The following is an 18,920-nucleotide window of genomic DNA, read 5'->3' as shown; positions in this document are numbered from 1 at the left end:
GCCCAGACCTTTAGCATCTAATGCCTCTTTTAAAAAGAAACCAAAGCCTCTTTTCTTCCTGACATTTCAAGGTCCGGCTGAACCCAACAGCTTCCAAGAATTCTGCCCCTTGGCTACCTGTGTGATACTGGGCAAGTTTTTAAACCTCCAGCTTGAACATGGGCCTGTCCCCAGTGGAGACCAGCTGTGGGAGGACCATTCAGCCAGGTCTCTCTCCCAGCACCAGATTAGTGGTTTTAGCAAGTTAACAGAGGATTTTGTGAATGTGTTTCCACTGTGTGTGTTCCCCCGTGAACATCTCAGTCTTCCATCCCATTCTCACATCTTTTCCCTTTGTAAGATTCACAACTGATCTAAGTCAAAGCCTTTTAAAGCTTCATGGCTCCTTCTGCTGCAGATGAGGGCATGGGCCTATAGCAGCCAGGTATCTGTGGCTTGGAGGCTTGCTGACAGTGATGGAAAATGAGTTAATGAAAAGTTGCTCACGGAATTTGTAAGAAGGTGGGAGAAACAGGCTTGAAACCAAGGAGGTTAGGCAGCAGACACAGTGTGGCCAGGATGCCACCACTCTTACCAACCATGGCCACCATCCTTGGACATCAATCTTAATACAAGCCTGCCTCCACCACCACCATGGATCCAACACCATTGTTCCTATGACTTTGCACAGTTCAGAGTCCTAGATGGTGGTATCCTAGACAAGAAGTGCAAGATTTTCCATCTTTTCACGTCTGTATTATACATATGTTGGCTACTCCTCAGAAGATACAGGGCAGCTACACTGGGTTCACGTCCTCTGGTTAACTCTTGAGATGCTAGAGCCAGAAGAAGATTCTGGCTCATAATAGGGGAGGGAATTCCTCAAAATTTGGAAGGAGGATTTAGATGCTAAAGAGCAAGGGGGAAAAAAAGAATCTCCACTGATGTGCCAGAATCTTTAGTGTTGCAAAGTGAGTTTTTTTTTTTTTTTTCTCAACCAAGCCCTTTGTTCTGCCCTCCTCCACCGTCTCTTCTGTTGAGTTTGAGCCTGGCCAATTCCTGTTATGCTTCAGTACCTGAGCAGGTGGATTTGCTCCCTTTCAGCGCCTGGATTCCTGCCACCCATTGCTCAACTCCAACTGCTTGTTGTTTTAACATTGGGCCTCCACCCCCGGGGCCGCCTTCTGGCTGGTCTTGGAGTCAAGTGTCCTTTCATGAGGCTGCACGTTGCCAGCTGATCATAGATCTTGGGACTTGGATTGCAATGCACTTTTCCTTCCTTCTTGACTCTTCCCTCTGAGGGTCTTGTCTCTAATCCCCGGATGAGGCAAGAGTGCTGGATTGAAGAGAGACTCAAACTGGCTAACCATGGACTTGGACAAGTAATCTGACTCTATGAGCCGCAGTTTCCTTTCCTGGAAAACCCAGGGAGTGGTGGCCGTAAAGATTTCTCCAGCTGCTGAATCACAGTGATGGTGCTTCTAACTTCAGAGTCTTATTTTTCTCAACTGCACTTCCGGGGTTTCAGCCTCTGCTGGTTCTCATACTCTTAATTCTGGTCTGCATTATTTCTATCCCTTTTGTTCATGTCTAACACACCAGTTATGGAGTCACAGTAAAAAGGGGAATTTTCCATTCTTCACTCAAGCCAGAGTCCTCCCACTCAGTATCATGCATACATTGCCCCGGATCACTCAGCCTGAGGACTCCGACTTCCGGGATCACAGGAGAACAGTAGAGAGGCTGGGCTCTCAGCACGTGACCCTCACCCTTGCAGCATGGGGTTAAATACCCTTGTCATTTTCTCAGTAAACACCCAGAGGATCCTGGTTACATTATGTTCCTTTTAGACAATATGGACTGCAACTTTAGAATCGGATCTCTGCTCCTTGGTTTTACCTAGAAGGAGGAAAAAGGGCCAGACAAAGAGACCTTTTGTTTATTTTATATACCAGAGGATTCTCTTGCAGGTTTTTCCACTCTGCCGTCCCTGTATTCTTTCTTTCCAGGTTTCATGAAAAATAACGGCTGTCATAAAAACGGCCACCGTGTACCGACAACTGGCATGGTAACAGACCTAGTTCTAGACGCTGGATCTCCGTCACCCCGTGTCGCCCTCGCAGTGAATGCAGGGGTTTGGCATCGACACCCTCCTTCTACACCTGAGGAAACTGAGGCTTCGAGAAGCCACTTGACCTTATTCTCGGGACCCTCTCTGCCAGAGGGTCCCCAATCAGCCCCTCGAGTGGGCTCGGTTTGCGCCCCACAAGGCCCTCTCAGCTTCCCCGCTCCAGGGGCGGAGGAGTCTCGGCTGCCTTTCTGACTCTCGTCTTCCCAGAAGGCTCCACGCCTCCTGACGTTTGCCCAGCTTCAGCTGCCTTTCTGGGAAGGATGCCACAGACTGTGCGGGGCCAAGGACTTCTCAGGCCTACCACGCTCCTGTCCTCACAGAGGCTGGCGTGCTGGGGGCGGGCCCTGGCCGCAAGTCTACACTGGGCTCCAGGAACCGTGGCTCCAGCATCCTCCCTGGGCCTTTCTGGGGTTAGAGCAGGAGTGGGGTCTACAGATTTTTTGCAGAGGTCGTTTAGCTCATCCCTTCATTTTTACCCCGCGGACCCTTTTTCAGCCCACTTCTCAAGTTTGGTGATAGGCTCAGCTTCTCTCAAGCTGCTCAAAATAGTTTCCATTTTGATTGAAACAAAATTGCCTTGTTCTACCCTATCAAGACCAGCAGTAATTAGTTATGACCCTCAAAATATTAATTTCTTTCCCTCTTTTTTCTTCCTTCCCTTAAAAAATATTAAGCAAGTGCTTTGGGGAGTTGCCTTTGCCTGTTAAGAAATACACAGACTATTGTTATGGGAGTTATAATTGGGGGGATTGATATGCTTTTCTTTTGCTTTCTCTCTACTGGTTGGAGGAATCATTTTATCCAGAGAAGTGATTAAAATGGTTCGTGAAGAAATTCAAAGAGAAAGAGAGTTAATACATCAAAAATGGCATTTCACAGCAAGACAATAACTTGAATGCTGGGTCTTTCCCAGAAGAGGGAAAGGATATTTCTAAATAATTTAAACTCCCATGTGGTCTAGAGCATAGAGTTTCTCCCATAGGGCAGAGAAGATAACTCTGTTTTTGATTTAGGTTTAGCCAGGAGTCTGTAGGTTGTACCTGGGTTAGAGCCAGGAAACTATAAAGCAGAGGAAATAAATGAGTTGCCTCTTCTCCTCTGGGGCATCATGGGAAGAAGAGGCCATAGAGAGAATCTAAGTTAGGAGGGAAAGTGGTGAGATACATGTTCTGATGAAAGGCATATTGGATCAGCCGAGAAGAGACCTCTGTTAGCAGACTCTGCTGTGGGCCAGTGGCAGGGTAGGCAGTCCAGTGTGGTATGAAAAGCAGGCTGTGTGTCAGGCAGAGAGAGAGGAGGAGCTCCACAGTCCCAAGTCTCCCTTCATCCCCACTGGAGAGCCAGTGAGCCAGCCCTGATGCCCACTGCACCCGCATGGCAGAGAGAGGCCAGGGCAGAGCTCTGAAGGGCCAACAGCTCATGAAGGAGCTTAGATAAGGCCAGTGCCAGGGGACAGTGGGTGGCAGGGTGGGGGTGGGAGGGAAGACCAAGAGCTGTGCCAGTTGTAGACATCAGTAATGGGGCCAAACACCTACTAAGGACCTGCATAAATTCAAGGTGCCTTGTTCCCAGCATCATTGCCAGAACCCAAAAGGGACCAATTGAATAAACATTCAATTGACTAAGTTTTAAGCTGGTTTGGGCATTCAGTTGTCTTTCTCCTCTTTACCTAGCAGGTAGCAACAAATAAGACGAGGATACAAAGAAAACACTTTCTCTGCATATCCAAATTGTATGGTGAAGATATTTAAGTCTCAGTTCAGTTCAGTCACTCAGTCATGTCTGACTCTTTGTGACCCCATGGACTGCAGCATGCCAGGCTTCCCTGTCCATCACCAACTCCCGGAGCCTACTCAAACTCATGTCCATTGCATTGGTGATGTCATCCAACCATCACATCCTCTGTCATCCCCTTCTCCTCCCCTCTTCAATCTTTCCCAGCATCAGGGTCTCTTCCAGTGAGTCGATTCTTCGCATCAGGTGGCCAAAATATTGGAGTTTCAGCTTCAGCATCAGTCCTTCCAATGAATGTTCAGAATTGATTTTCTTTAGAATGGACTGGTTGGATCTCCTTGCAGTCCAAGGGACTCTCAAGAGTCTTCTTCAACACCACAGTTCAAAAGCATCAACTCTTCGGCGATCAGCTTTCTTTATAGTCCAACTCTCATATCCACATGTGGCTACTGGAAAAACCATAGCTTTGACTAGATGGGCTTTTGTTGGTAAAGTAATGTCTCTGCTTTTTTAATATGCTGTCTAAGTTGGTCATAGCTTTTCTTCCAAGGAGGAAGCGTCTTTTCATTTCATGACTGCAGTCACCATTTGCAGTGATTTTATTTAAGTCTATTATCCAGTATTTCAGTGGAAGAAAATCAGCTTTTTCTATTTCGTGCCAGTGATTTCATTTTTTAAAACTTCTTGGTCCTGACGGCTAACCTCTGGGAAGTTGCTGAGTGTTTATATCCTCTGAAATTATAGAGTATGTTCCTCTTTTCCTCCTCATCAACATCAGTAACAACAGAAACTAGGGAAGTTTACTGTTACGAGCTGAAATGTGTCCCCACAAATACATATGTTGAAGTCCTAGCCCCTAGTTCTTTAGTCTGTGACTGCATTTGGAGAGAGGGTCCTAAAGAGGTAATTAAGGTAATGTGAGGTATTAGGGAGGACTCTAAGCTGATCTGACTGGTGTCCTTATAAGAAGGCAAAATTACAACGCAGTAAGGAACACCAGGGACATACACACAGAGCAGAAAGACCATGTGGGGACACAGCGAGAAGGCGGCCGCCTGCAAGCCAAGGAGAGAGCCCTCCGCAGAATCCTGCCAACACAGTGATCGTCAGCTTCCAGCCTCCAGAACTGTGAGAAGTAAATTCTGTTGGTTGAGCCACTCACTTGGTGGTCTTATGTTACAGCAGCCCTAGCAAATGAATGTATTTACCTTTCTTTGTTTTTGCCTGGATAACAGAATTATGCAAGTGAGTGTCCCACGGTTTAAGAGAGCCCCACCTGGAGTCCCTTATTGGCACATTTTTCACAGTTGCAGAGTTCTGAGGATATTGCTAAGTATATGCCCATCATTTAGCATAAAAGTGCAGCCACGGCATGATGGATCAGTGGTGGTGTTAACTGAGAACATACGGTCTGAGGCTCCTTGCCGCTCTCACCCTTCCGAGTGCAGGCAGGCGACAGAGTGACAGAGGCACACGAGGATGGCAGCTGGGTGCCATCCTTACCCATTTGAGCCATTTTTCTGTGACAGATGCTTCTTTTATACTAACGGGAGGCATGGAATTGGTAGCACAAAATGAGAGATGGTAAAAAAAACTGAAATGTAATCTTGAAAGTTGATCACAGTACAAGATGTGTAGGGAAAAACTTCAGGAAGTTTGTCATTTAGCAGAAATCTTCCAGCTGGGAGAGGGATAGAAACCCGTTGACTTGTCATCCAAAGGCCTGGGGTCTTGTGAGTATTCTTAATGAGCAATGCTTCCAAGCAGCTGGAGACCAGCTCCTTAACCGACATCTGGAAATCACTCACGGAAATCAGGGGGCCCCTCATAGAAATGAGGCTCTGAGAAAACAGCTCTGAGAAAGAGGCTACAAATGAGGTTCTGAGAAAGCCATTTGTAGAAAATGCACCCTGTACATAGTCAATAGGCTTTTTTTTTTCTTTTCCGCTTTTCTGTTTTTTGTTATGGAAATGGGGTTGACCCAAGATATTCTGGGAATAAGGCAGCCTGAAGCCCTCAGCATCCTGCCCTAGGGGTCCGGGGCTGAGGGAAAGAAGTCTTGCCCTGTACTGTGTCCAAGGTACTCAATTTTTGTCATACTCTGTGTCTGAGCTAAGGACATTAGCATGACTTGAAATACAAGGCAGGACTAAGAGCATTAATAGGGTGCCACCTGCCTTCAATCTATCTTTCTGTCCCCTCCAGCCCAGAGATAAACTTTGACTTCATCTACCCAACTCTCTCTGATAATCATTCACAGGGTCTTTTTCAAAAACGAAGACTTTCTCCCATTCAACTGGAGTCCAGAGGGGAATTTTTTTCTGGAGGTGGAGAACTGTCTTTCCCACTCAGTCACCACTTATTTTGGGGGTAGAATACCAGGAGATGGTCCTGAGAAAATGCTGACATGTCTGTTTTGACTTTGGCCCAAGAGCACATTTATTTCCTCCTCTAGGCTGGGAAAGATTGAAGGCAGGAGGAGAAGGGGACAATAGAGGACGAGATGGTTGGATGGCATCACTGACTCAATGGACTTGAGTTTGAGCAAACTCCAGGAGATGGTGAAGGACAGGGAAGCCTGGTGTGCCGTAGTCCATGGGGTCACAAAGAGTCAGACACAACTGAGCAACTGAACAACCACATCCAGGCAGCATTTCAAGGACAATTGTTTTCAATACACCCAGGTCCTGCTGCCCAGCACCTTGCTTCTTCTAATCCTGTGGTTAGAGAAACACCCCAGTTTTCTCCTTGTCCCAGAGCCTTGGAACTCCTTCAAGGGGATGGATGGACAAGCCTTCTGGGCTGTCAAAGGTCTTTGCTACCTGAGTATTGCAACAGCAAATGGTCTGATCTCTTCCTTTGGATAAGCAGGGCCAGAGTTGAGGCAAAGAATCTTGTTTGTCAGGAAATAACAGAATGCTAGAACCAGAGTTGCCGCCCAGGTCATCTGGGCCACAAGACACAAATAAGAAAACTAAGACCCAGAAAGAAGAAATAACCTTGCCAAGTCACATGGGCAGTCGTAACAACACCAGCTGCTCCCATTTATTGAGCACCTACTACATTAGCTACCGCTACATTAGCATTTAACTCATGTTAGTTCTCCCTAAAACAACTTTCCAAGGTAGGTACTATTGCCTCTGATTTATAGAAAGGGTATGAAAGCCAAGAGAAGCCAAGTGGCTTGCCCAGGGACTCCCAGTTGAGCACAAAGCCAGGTTCCCAGCTCATACTTCGCTACTGCTCTCTGAAGTAAGACCCTGTTTTGGTGGAATTGTCAGAATGCTGGATTTTCCATACCTAATATATGATGGACAGGTTGCTGTTGTGGTTTCATAAGTGACCACTATATACTAGGGTGCAAAATAAATAAATAAATAAAACCCAAAACTGGTCTTCCCAGGGTGAAAGGATTATACCTCTCAGTTCATCTTTCCTCGGGCCTCTCCAAAGAGGCTGTGAAATGTTGACAAACGAGATCAAGTGCCAGCCACTATGCATTTACTTCCTGATGAAGTGTACCCCTGGCATTTGCCGCTGAGGACACAGAAAAGCAAAGAGGATGTCAGCTTTCTCACGAGGTGGTGTGAAGTCAGTCTCCATGCAGGTCTGGGAGGTGGGGCAGAACTGGTTTGTGCCTCTTCTTGACCCTTCCTTCTCACCACCAGAGGTGTCTCTCCTTCCTTCACATCCCAACAGCCCCCCACAAAGCCCTCCTCCAGGCCGGGAGCTTCGCCCCGCAGCGACATACCTGTCCCAGGTGACACCTCTCCGGGATCCTGCTCTCTGCCTGCCCCAGGCTGGCTGATCCCTGTTCCCTGTGCTCAGGGCAAAGCTTCCTTCCTTTTAGGCAACACATCTGAAATTTAAAGGGTGGAACAATTAAGTTTCTGAGCAGTCTGTCGGGACTGTATTTGGGGACGCAGGAAGGCTTTGTGGGGGGGACATATGATCAGAATCTGATTTCCCAATTTCTAGGGTTGCCATGAGCCTGAACTCTGCTTCCCTCCTCCCAAACTCCGGGGGGCAAGATTTCCGAGGCTCTGCCCATGCCAAGTACATAGTAAGTGACACTTATTTGCATTTGTGTCCTCGCACAAACTCTATGCCCTGTGTGTGTATGTCTCTCAGTCTCTCAGCTGTGTCCAACTCTGGACTGCAGTGTTCCAGGCCTCCCTGTCCCTCACCATCATCCCATTTTACTGGTGAAGAAACTGAGATTTAGTGGCTTACCAAATTCTTATCAGGAGGAAATCTGAGGGAGGTCTGCGGGAGCTCATAGCGTGCTCTTGTGTCCTGGGCACAGATCCGTCAGCTCAGAGTGCACCTGTAGCCCAGGCTGAAGTGACGTGTACTAACCCGTGAGAGCTGATCATTTGACTTTCAGGAATTTTTGTGAGCCGACTGTTAAACACAGCCATTGTTAAAACAAGAAATGCTATAACTTATAAGAAAACAAATTCCAGCAAAAACAAAGGTAATAAATAATGAAAACTGACCACTATTATCTATGCTGTTATTCAAGCCTGTTTTATCTGTACAGTGGAAATGCTAAATAATGCTGGACTATTGCACTGTCTTCCTAAGTGGGTGTTTGGTGATAGCACCTTGGTATCTTGAAATCAGCCATGGTGGGATCATTCATACCATGGAAATTGGCAAAGGCTCAGGGCTTTTTCTTTCTAGAGAGCCAGTTGTTAAACATTTACTAGCAAGCCAATGCTCTAGCTCATTACCTCCTCATCTCAGACAACAAACCTTTATATCCTGGGGCTAAAAGAACACATAAATCTAATTTAGTATTCTTCAGACTTATTTTATATTGGGCAAAACTATTGTGTCAAATACCATGCAGAAACCCAGGGACTGAAATAAGGAAAAGCGAAGCTCAATTAGTTGTTATTTCAAGACTTTAAGCTTTGTGGTGGACCTCTACATATAACATAGCAATAAATGATGAAAGATCTTTGTCAAACCTTTTCTTCGGCTTGAGAAAGAAGCTTTTCTGGTCTAAGAAGTCATTTCTATGAAGCCAGACCCCTACATGAATGACTGCCCCCTAATCGTTGATATTCACTAAAGTCCCATTCTTGATTCCTCCTTTGTCAGTATGTATACTCTGTCTGATCTTCATTCTGTGTCCTCAGCTACCCAATTCATATGGATCAAGTGTTGGTTTCTGAAAGATCCCAATAAATAGAAATTTTTCTCTTCCATGTCCTAAATAAACTAAGAAATTAAACAAGGCTTTAAAACAGATGCTAAAAATAAGGAACAAGGATACGTTGTATTGCACAGGAAATTATAGCCATTATCTTGTAGTAACTTTAACAGAGTATAAACTGTAAAGATACCAAATCATTATGTTGTACACTTGAAGCTAATATAATATTGTAAATCAACTATACTTCAATAAAAAAGATACTGAAAACATACAAAAAATCAATTATATTTTCACGCATTAACAATAAAAAAAGGAAACAAACAATTCCACTTGCAATAGCATCAAAAAGAATGAACTACTTATGAATAAATTTAACCAAGATTTGTATACTGAAAACAATGAAACATTGCTGAAATATATTAAAGAAGACGTAAGTAAATGGAAGCACACTCTGTGTTTATGAATTGGAAGCCTTAATTTTGTTAATTTGGCAATACTCTGCAAAGCCATCTATCCAATGGGATTGTCCTTGCAAAAAAAAAAGGTTTTTTTTGGCGGGGAGGGCAAAAGTGTAAAAGCTGACCTGAATATTCATATGGAATTCAAGGGATCCCAAATAGTCAAAACATTCTTGAAAAAGTAGTACAAAGCCATAGGATTCACTCTTTCCAATTTCAAAACTTACTACAAGACTAAGGTAATTAAGACTGATGCTGACGTAAGGGTAGACATAGATCAATGAAATAGAACTGAGAGTTTAGGAACAAACCCATACCTCAGTAGTGAATTGATTTTTGACAAGGATGCCAAGACAATTCAATAGGGACATAATAGTTTTTCCAATAAATTGTAGTGGGACAACAAAATACCCAAAGAATGAAGTTGGACCCTTATCTCACACCACAGGCATAAATTAACTCAACTTGGATAAAAGACGCCTCCGATTTTTTTGGATTATATAAAGAAAGAATATGAAAAGGTAACCCATATAATGGGAGTAAATACTTTCAAATCGTGTATCTGATATGGGTTTGGTATCCAGAATATATAAAGAACTTTTATAACTCAAGCCAAAAAGGCAATCCAATTAAAGATGGGTAAAAGACTTGAATAGATGTTTCTCCAAAGAATATACACATATAAGTGGCCAATAAACACGCAAAAACATTATTATTATTATTATTATTTTACAGAGCAAAGAAAACTTTATTCATCCACACTGCTCCAGAGAAGGGCAGGCTCACTTCAATAAAAATATGGAACGCTTCACGAATTTGCGTGTCATCCTTGCGCAGGGGCCATGTTAATCTCTGTATTGTTCCAATTTTAGTATATGTGCTGCCGAAGCGAGCATGCAAAAATATTAGCATCGTTAGTCATCAGGAAGGGACTTCCCAGGTGGCGGCTATTGGTATCACCTGCCAATGCAGGAGATATGAGATGCAGGTTTGATTCCTGGGTCGGGAATTTCCCTGGAGGAGGGCATGGTGACCCATTCCAGTATTCTTGCCTGGGGAATCAATCCCATGGACAGAGAGACCTGGTAGACTACAGTCTATACGTTTGCAGAGTCAGACAGAACTGAAGCTACTTGGCAAGCACACAGCAGTCACTAAGAAAATGCAAATCAAAACCACGACACATACCCCTTCACACCCACTAGGATGGCTATAGTTTAAGAAAAGAGAGAGAGGAAAAAAGGGGGGGAAAGGACAAAAAGCTCTGTGTTGGTATGGAGAAATTAGAGCCAAAACACTAGAAACAACACAAGTGTTCATCAGATGCTGAATGGATAAATAAATGTGACATGTCTATACAAAGGCATAAAAAAGAAATGAAGTACTGGTACATGCAATAACATGGGTGAATTTTGGAAATAAGCTAAAGAGAAAAAATGCCAGTCATAAAAATCCACATGTAATTTGATTCTATTTATAGGAAATAAGCAGAGTAGGCAATTCTGCAGAGACTGAAGGTAGATCAGTGATTGCCAGGGATGGGAGTGAGAGGGTATGGAGAATGACTTCTTACTGGGTAAGAGTTTCTTTTGCAAGGGGCGGGAGCAGTGATGAAAATGCTCTGGAATTATACAGTGATTATAGTTATCCAGCATTGTGAAGGTAATAAAAGCCACTGAATTGTCCACTTTAAAAGAATTGGTGAATATTATATTATGTTAATTTTACCATCTGTTTTTAAAATGGAGATGAAAATGTCATGTTTATTACTGGTGGAGGAGACTGGAGGACACTGGGGATCTTAGCTTAGCATAAAATCCAAATGGGCGTAGTGACTGAGCCCCCGAATTCCACAGGTTTACCCTATCTGGTAAGCAATCCTCCCAGGCAACAGTGGATCTGGGAGGATTTCGGAGAGCACAGAGGGGAGCTTGTCTACTGTTAGGCTCCCTTTCAAGAGGGAGGGGAAATTGCATCGCCACTAAAGCCCACTCATCCCCAAAGTTATCAATCATATGTGCAACTACTGCTCCAGAAGCGAAAAGGAAACAGAGGCAGAGAGAGGCCAGGTGCCCACTGAACTCACCATCCATGAAGGGAAGCATCAGAAGTGATGACACTTCCTCGTTAGTGACACACAGTCAGATGCAGAAAATAAATAGGGTTTCTTTGCTTTACATAATAGCTTGTAGTTTGTTTTCTTGGGGAGCCAGAATAACAGTGATACTTAGTCTTACAAATGAACCTATCTATGAAACAAATAGACTCACAGAACAGACTTGTGGTTGCCAAGCGGAAGGGGGTGGGGAAGGGCTGGACTGGGAATTTGGGATTAGCAGATGTAAACTATTATATAACACAAGGAACTATATGCAATATCCTGTGATAAACCATAACGGAAAAGAATTTGAAAAATTATATACATACATATATATATATATATATATATAACTGCATCACTTTGCTGTACAGTGGAAATTAAACACAATACTGTAAATCAAGTACAGCGAAATCAACGTTTAAAAAATAGTCTAGCAATTAAAGGCATCTTGGACTCTTTTGGTTTACAATAACTTCTTTGCAATTAAAAGCCTCTTTTAAGTAAATATTCAGTTAATTTAAAGTTCATCTCCCTGCCTGAACTCTTTTTCCCTCTTGCTCTTTTTCCTTCAAAATGACTATGTTTAAAGACGCTCATATAATGTCACGGCAAGAGGGAGGAAGTTCTGGGTCTTCATGTTGGCCCATGTGAGGCTTCTGATGCAGTGAGGTGATTTAACCCCATCTCGAGAGTTTGGTCCTGCTGCCAGTCGATGAAGGGCCTGGTTTTCTTGGCCATGCACAGGGAGCTGAGCTCTATCTAGCTCATGAGAGCATTTGATGGTGCTGGACCTGCAGACCCTTGGAGTTGCAGTCACATTCTCTGCCAAAGCCCTGCCTCAGTCATGTTTTCTGTGGGTAACCCTGGTTTCATTTCCTCTGCTGAGCAAGTGGGACATGCTGGCAGTGGGGTGGTGGGAGGATGTGGGAACACATCACAAGAAGACAATGGAGAACCCAGAACTACTAGCACTAATGCAGGCCTTAGAAAGCATCACTACGAACAAAGCTAGTGGAGGTGATGGAATTCCCGTTCAGCTATTTTGAATCCTGAAAGATGATGCTGTGAAAGTGCTACACTCAATATGCCAGTAAATTTGGAAAACTCACCAGTGACCTCAGGACTGGAAAAGGTCCGTTTTCATTCCAATCCCAAAGAAAGGCAATCCCAAAGAATGCTCAAACTACTGCACAATTGCACTCATCTCACACGCTAGTAAAGCAATGCTCAAAATTCTCCAAGCCAGGCTTCAGCAACACGTGAACCGTGAACTTCCAAATGTTCAAGCTGGTTTTAGGAAAGGAAGAGGAACCAGAGATCAAACTGCCAACATCTGCTGGATCATCGAAAAAGCAAGAGAGTTCCAGAAAAATATGTATTTCTGCTTTATTGACTATGCCAAAGCCTTTGACTGTGTGGATCACAATAAACTGTGGAAAATTCTGAAAGAGATGGGAATATCAGACCACCTGACCTCCCTCTTGAGAAACCTATATGCAGGTCAGGAAGCAACAGTTAGTACTGGACATGGAACAACAGACTGGTTCCAAATAGGAAAAGGAGTACTTCAAGGCTGTATATTGTCACCCTGCTTATTTAACCTATATGCAGAGTACATCATGAGAAATGCTGGGCTGGAGGAAGCACAAGCTGGAATCAAGATTGCCGGGAGAAGTATCAATAACCTCAGATACGCAGATGACACCACCCTTATGGCAGAAAGTGAAGAGGAACTAAAAAGCCTCTTGATGAAGGTGAAAGAGAAGAGTGAAAAAGTTGGCTTAAAGCTCCACATTCAGAAAACTAAGATCATGCCATCTGGTCCCATCACTTCATGGCAAATAGATGGGGAGACAGTGGAAACAGTGTCAGACTTTATTTTTGGGGGCTCCAAAATCACTGCAGATGGTGACTGAAGCCTTGAAATTAAAAGACGCTTACTCCTTGGAAGGAAAGTTATGACCAACCTAGATAGCATATTAAAAAGCAGAGACATTACTTTGCCAACAAAGGTCTGTCTAGTCAAGGCTAGTGGTCATGTGTGGATGTGAGAGTTGGACTGTGAAGAAAGCTGAGTGCCCCAGAATTGATGCTTTTGAACTGTGGTGTTGGAGAAGACTCTTGAAAGTCCCTTGGACTGCAAGGAGATCCAACCAGTCCTTCCTGAAGGAGATCAGTCCTGGGTGTTCATTGGAAGGACTGATGCTGAAGCTGAAACTCCAGTACTTTGGCCACCTCATGCGAAGAGTTGACTCACTGGAAAAGACCCTGATGCTGGGAAGGATTGGAGGCAGGAGGAGAAGGGGACAACAGAGGATGAGATGGTTGGATGGCACCACCAACTCGATGGACATGAGTTTGAGTAAACTCCAGGAGTTGGTGATGGACAGGGAGGCCTGGCGTGCTGCGGTTCATGGGGTCACAAAGAGTCGGACACAACTGAGCGACTGAACTGGACTGAACTGAATGCAGGTATGTGCGTCCAGTCCCTGCCTTTGACACATCATTCTGCCTTCCCCTGCCAAGTGCGATGTGATAGGGAAACACAGCTCTGGCTGCAGTGTTCTATGACTCTCTTTGAACAAGTCTGGGGTCCCACTTGATTTTGCAGTCTCTTCTTGCTGCTCTGTAAAAAATATTTTTTTTAATAATTGCCAGTTTGTTTTTACTCTGGAGTGGGACATTTGCCACTGACCTCCTGTCCTTTCTCCTAAACTTAGCTTCCCTTTTCTCCTTTCCAGTTGATCTGACACATAACCCATCAAACAGAATGGATGCAGATCAGAGTGAACATTGGCTGTTACCCAGGTGCTGTCAGCAGAGCAATCTTGACAGTGCTCAGTGGGCTGACTTGATGGGTTTGGACCTTTGAAAAGGGAGCTGCCACAGTTCAGAAGTTTTGCTCATCTTTTGATACGGCCTTTCTAAACTAGCGTCTCACTATGGACAGAAAAGAAACCGAGAGTCAAAGCTGAGTGATGACTTGGACACCTGCCTGGCATCCTACTCTCCCCTCCCTGAAGCATTGAATCACATTGATCCCATCAGGAGTCCCAAAACACCTGATTAAAGGTAAATGAAAAAGACATCCATTCAAGATTTCTGAATGTAGTAATGTTATAAAGCATCACTTTATAAACTCATAGTTTTAGCCCATTTTCATGTATCCAGATACCTTCTGGACTTTGTCTGGGTTCTCTACACGCATCTCAAGCTTGGTATGTCCCAGGTTACTATGGGGAGCATTCTGAAAAGTGGAAGCGAAGCCTTCAGTGGTTAATCTTTCTCCCACCCTTGGCTTATCCAGCTCTATCCAGGATAGTGTTTAAATTAGGGCATTAAGCTATTGTGGCATGTTTTCTATTTATTATTTTTAAAAAAATTTTATTGGAGTATAGTTGATTCACAATATTGTGTTTTATGTGTATAGCAAAGTGAATCAGTTATACATACACATATATACATGTATACATACACATCCCCTCTTTTTTAGGGGGGATACATCCCATTCTTCTCTCATATAAGCCATTATGCCGTATGGAGCAGAGCGTTCCCCTGTGCTATGTACAGTATGTTCTTATTAATTTGGGGCATGTTTTTTTAAAACTTTAGATTTCAAGGACTTTATTTCTAGTTCTGTTTGAATGGATGTTTTTAACATTTAAGTGAAAAGGCTATTCTGTAAGAGATGCACAGAAACGTCTATTTAACCTAAGAGGCAGGACTTACATCAAGCCAGCTAAGTCACTGTACAGCCTCCAGAGAACCAAAGAGCTCTTATCCTATTGTTTACAACGGAGTCAAAACTCTTGTGAGTTCTATTTAGGGCCCAGATGGGCCAGTTATATCATCAGCAGTTGAATCTACAAGGTAATACTTAACACAAGCTCTCATTTCTGGAGTCAGACCAGCAAGGATCCAAATGCTGGCTCTTCTACCTACACAGCTGTGAGACCTCAGGCACTCATGTAAACTCTCTGACCTTTAGTTACTTCATTTGTAAAATGGGAGGTAAAATAACTGCTTCACAGAGTTGTTGTAAGGATTTAATGAGACACTGCATTTAAAGTACTTGGTGCAGGGTAAACACTTGCACCACATTATTTAATTTAGAGTAATGATCTGATCTTGGGCAAGTCATTTATCCTCTTTAAGCCTCAATTTATTCCTTGATAAAATGGAGATAATGCTCACCATTCTGCTTTTAGGTTCCACCACAAAATCTGGCACAGTAGATGCTCAAAAACATTTCTTAATAAACAAATGGATGAATGAGGGGGAAGAGAGAAAGAAGAAAGTCATCTGTAATTATCTTACAGATTCTCATGAGGCTTAGGCGACATGTGGCTGAAGAAAGTCTTCTGTGGACAGTGAATGCTACTCAAAAATAAGCTAAAATTATGAGCAGTGTTTTAGGGCAAAGGCAGTTCCTTGACTAGAGTGACTTTCTTGAATTTTATTCAGTTCCTCTCACATCTGGGACACTGCTCTTAGCCTTGTTCAATGAATTCTCCAGGAGTCTGATTATTTGGTCCCTGTTGTTGTTCAGTTACGAAGTCACGTCCCACTCTTTGCGATTCTGTGAACTGCAGCATGCCAGGCTTCCCTGTCCTTTACTGTCTTCCAGAATTTGCTCAAACTCATGTCCACTGAGTCAGTGATGCCATCAAACCATCTCATCCTCTGTCACCCTCTTTTCCTCCTGCCCTCAATCTTTCCCAGAATCAGGGTCTTTTCCAATGAGTCAGCTCTTTGCATCAGGTGACCAAAGTATTGGAGTTCAGCTTCAGCATCAGTCCTCCCAATGAATATTCAGGGTTGATTTCCTTTTGGATTAACTGCTTTGATCTCCTTGTTGCCCAAGGGACTCTCAGGAGTCTTCTCCAATACCATAGTTCTTTGGTGCTCTGCCCTCTTTATGATTCAACTCTCACATCCATACATGATTACTGGAAAAATCATAGCTTTAACTATTCAGGTCTTTGTTGGCAAAGTGATGTCTTTGCTTTTTAATATGCTGTCTAGGTTTGTCATAGCTTTTCTTCCAAGGAGCAAGCATCTTTTAATTTTGTGGCTGCAGTCACTGTCTGGAGTGATTGGAGCCTAAGAATATAAAATCTGCCACCTTTACTTTTTCCCCATCTACTTGCCATGAAGTGATGGGGCTGAATGCCATCATCTTAGTTTTTTGAATGTTGAGTTTTAAGCCAGTTTTTTAAATCTCCTCTTTTACCCTCATCAAGAGGCTCATTAGTTCCTCTTCATTTTCTGCCATTAGAGTGTTATCATCTGCATAGCTGAGGTTGTTGACATTTCTCTTGGCAATCTTGATTCCAGTTTGTGATTCCTTCATACAGTACTTATATGTACTCTGCATATAAGTTAAATAAATAGGGTGACAGTATATAGCCTTGTCTTACTCCTTTCCCAATTTTGAATCAGTCCGTTCTTCCATGTAAGGTTCTAACTGTTCCTTCTTGACCCACATGTAGGTTTCTCAGGAGACAGGTAAGATGGTTTGGTATTTCCGTCTTTTTAAGAATTTTCCACATTTGTTGTGACCCACACAGTCAAAGGCTTTTGAGTAGTCAATGAAGAAGTAGACATTTTCTGGAATTCCCTTGCTTTCTCTATGATCCAACAAACGTTGACAGTTTGACCTCTAGTTCCTCTGCCTTTTATAAACCCAGCTTGTGTATCTGGAAGTTCTCAGATCACATACTGACTGCTGAAGTCTAGCTTGAAGGATTTTGAGCATTATCTTACTAGCATGTGAAACGCGTGCAATTGTCCAGTAGTTGAACATTCTTTGGCACTTTTTGGCCCCTAGCAACTCAGAATTCCTAGCTCAAGCTCCCTAGATTGGGCTGCCTTTGTGGTGACATGCCTGCTACCATGTCATGAGTAGGCAGAGGACCTCTTGACCCTTGAAGTGAATATCTTTTTTTAACTGGGTAAGGCCTTACATTCCAAAATCAGAACTTTGTTCTTCAGTTTATTGAACAAGGGGTCTGTCCTTGGTAAAAATGCATTACTCACCTCAGTGTGAATTAATTCGTTACTTCCCTTACTGAGAGGGAAGTCTGATAATGGGAATGTCCATGGGCAAGAGATTTGGAAGCCCCCAGGGAAAAATGGACTTGGGAAGGTAATCCTTCAAGGCCTGGAAACTCCAGGATTTATCCACGTTCTGCCACAAGGGCTGATCTTTCACCTCTGTTTCCAATGACCCTCGTGGTCAAGTGACTCTGTGAGACCAGTATAACTTCCGGAAGAAACAAATGACTTCAGGTCCTCACAAAATGAGTGAATTATAATTCTACTTCCCCACCGCATCCCCAGGTCAGAGTTAGACAATCCATGTTCAAATTCCAACTCTTTTAGCGTTGAAACAAGTATACTATCAAGGGTGAAACAGATCACCAGCCCAGGTTGGATGCATGAGACAAGTGATCAGGGCTGGTGCACTGGGAAGACCCAGAGGGATGGGATGGAGAGGGAGGCGGGAGGGGGGATTGGGATGGGGAACACATGTAAATCCATGGCTGATTCATGTCAATGTATGGCAAAAACATTGTAAATTTACATTGTAAGCAATGTAAAAAACACTGTAAACTTTACAATATTGTAAAGTAATTAGCCTCCAACTAATAAAAATAAATGAAAATAAATCTAACTCTTTTAGTTACCAGCTATGAGGTCTTGCGGGGTTGGGTTTTCCAGGTTGTTTAGTGGTAAAGAATTTGCCTGCCAATGCAGGAGCTGCTGGAGATGTAGGTTCAGTCCCTGGGTCAGGAAGATGCCCTGGAGTAGGAAATGGCAACCCACTCCAGTATTATTGCCAGGATAAACCCATGGACAGAGGAGCCTGGTGCACGACAGTCCTTGGGTCACAAAGAGTTGGACACAACTGAACAACTGAGTGCTCACGCATGCAGTCTTGGTGAAGTTACCGAACCTCTCTTTGCCTCCTTGGTATTTATCTGTAGAATGGGGGTGATACTAGTAGCTATCTCAAGTATGGAAAAATAACCCATGCAAAACTAATCTATACTGTGAGAAGTCAAAGTGGTGACTTCTTTAAGAGGAGGGAGTGTGACTGGGAAGGGCCATAGGGAAGCTTCTGGCATGCTGGTCATATTTTTCATCTGGATGCTGGTGACATGGATGTGCTCAGTTTGTGAGAATTCATCATGCTGTATATGATATTTGCATAATTCTGCATCTGTATTACTTTTTAATAAAAAGTGTTTTAAAATCCATGTAAATGACTTGACATATCATAAGTTACTATCAGCCATTACTTTGATCAGTGACCACTGTCTAAGCTTTAACATTATTCCCAAACACAAG

The 18,920-nt window shown here is 43.5% G+C and overlaps 1 long non-coding RNA gene and 1 other non-coding gene across 2 annotated transcripts in view; both read right to left on the bottom strand.

Annotated features, from left to right (window-relative positions):
• LOC139030197 (uncharacterized) overlaps positions 1-11,660 on the bottom strand; it is a 61,636-nt gene extending 49,976 nt beyond the window's left edge. The window contains exons 1-2 of the long non-coding RNA XR_011482480.1: positions 11,553-11,660; positions 7,596-7,703 (exon numbers count right to left, since the gene is read on the bottom strand). This is a non-coding gene — a long non-coding RNA (uncharacterized lncRNA). The remainder of the gene's footprint in view (positions 1-7,595; positions 7,704-11,552) is intronic.
• LOC139030292 (U6 spliceosomal RNA) lies at positions 10,259-10,362 on the bottom strand. The gene has a single exon (XR_011482596.1). It is a non-coding gene; the product is annotated as a U6 spliceosomal RNA (small nuclear RNA).
• Positions 11,661-18,920: the final 7,260 nt, after the last annotated feature.

The sequence above is a fragment of the Odocoileus virginianus genome, chromosome 21 (assembly GCF_023699985.2).
Source record: "Odocoileus virginianus isolate 20LAN1187 ecotype Illinois chromosome 21, Ovbor_1.2, whole genome shotgun sequence".
Lineage (NCBI taxonomy): Eukaryota > Metazoa > Chordata > Mammalia > Artiodactyla > Cervidae > Odocoileus > Odocoileus virginianus.
The sequence above is the reverse complement of the archived record's forward strand: the minus strand, read 5'-3'. Positions and strand labels throughout refer to the sequence as shown.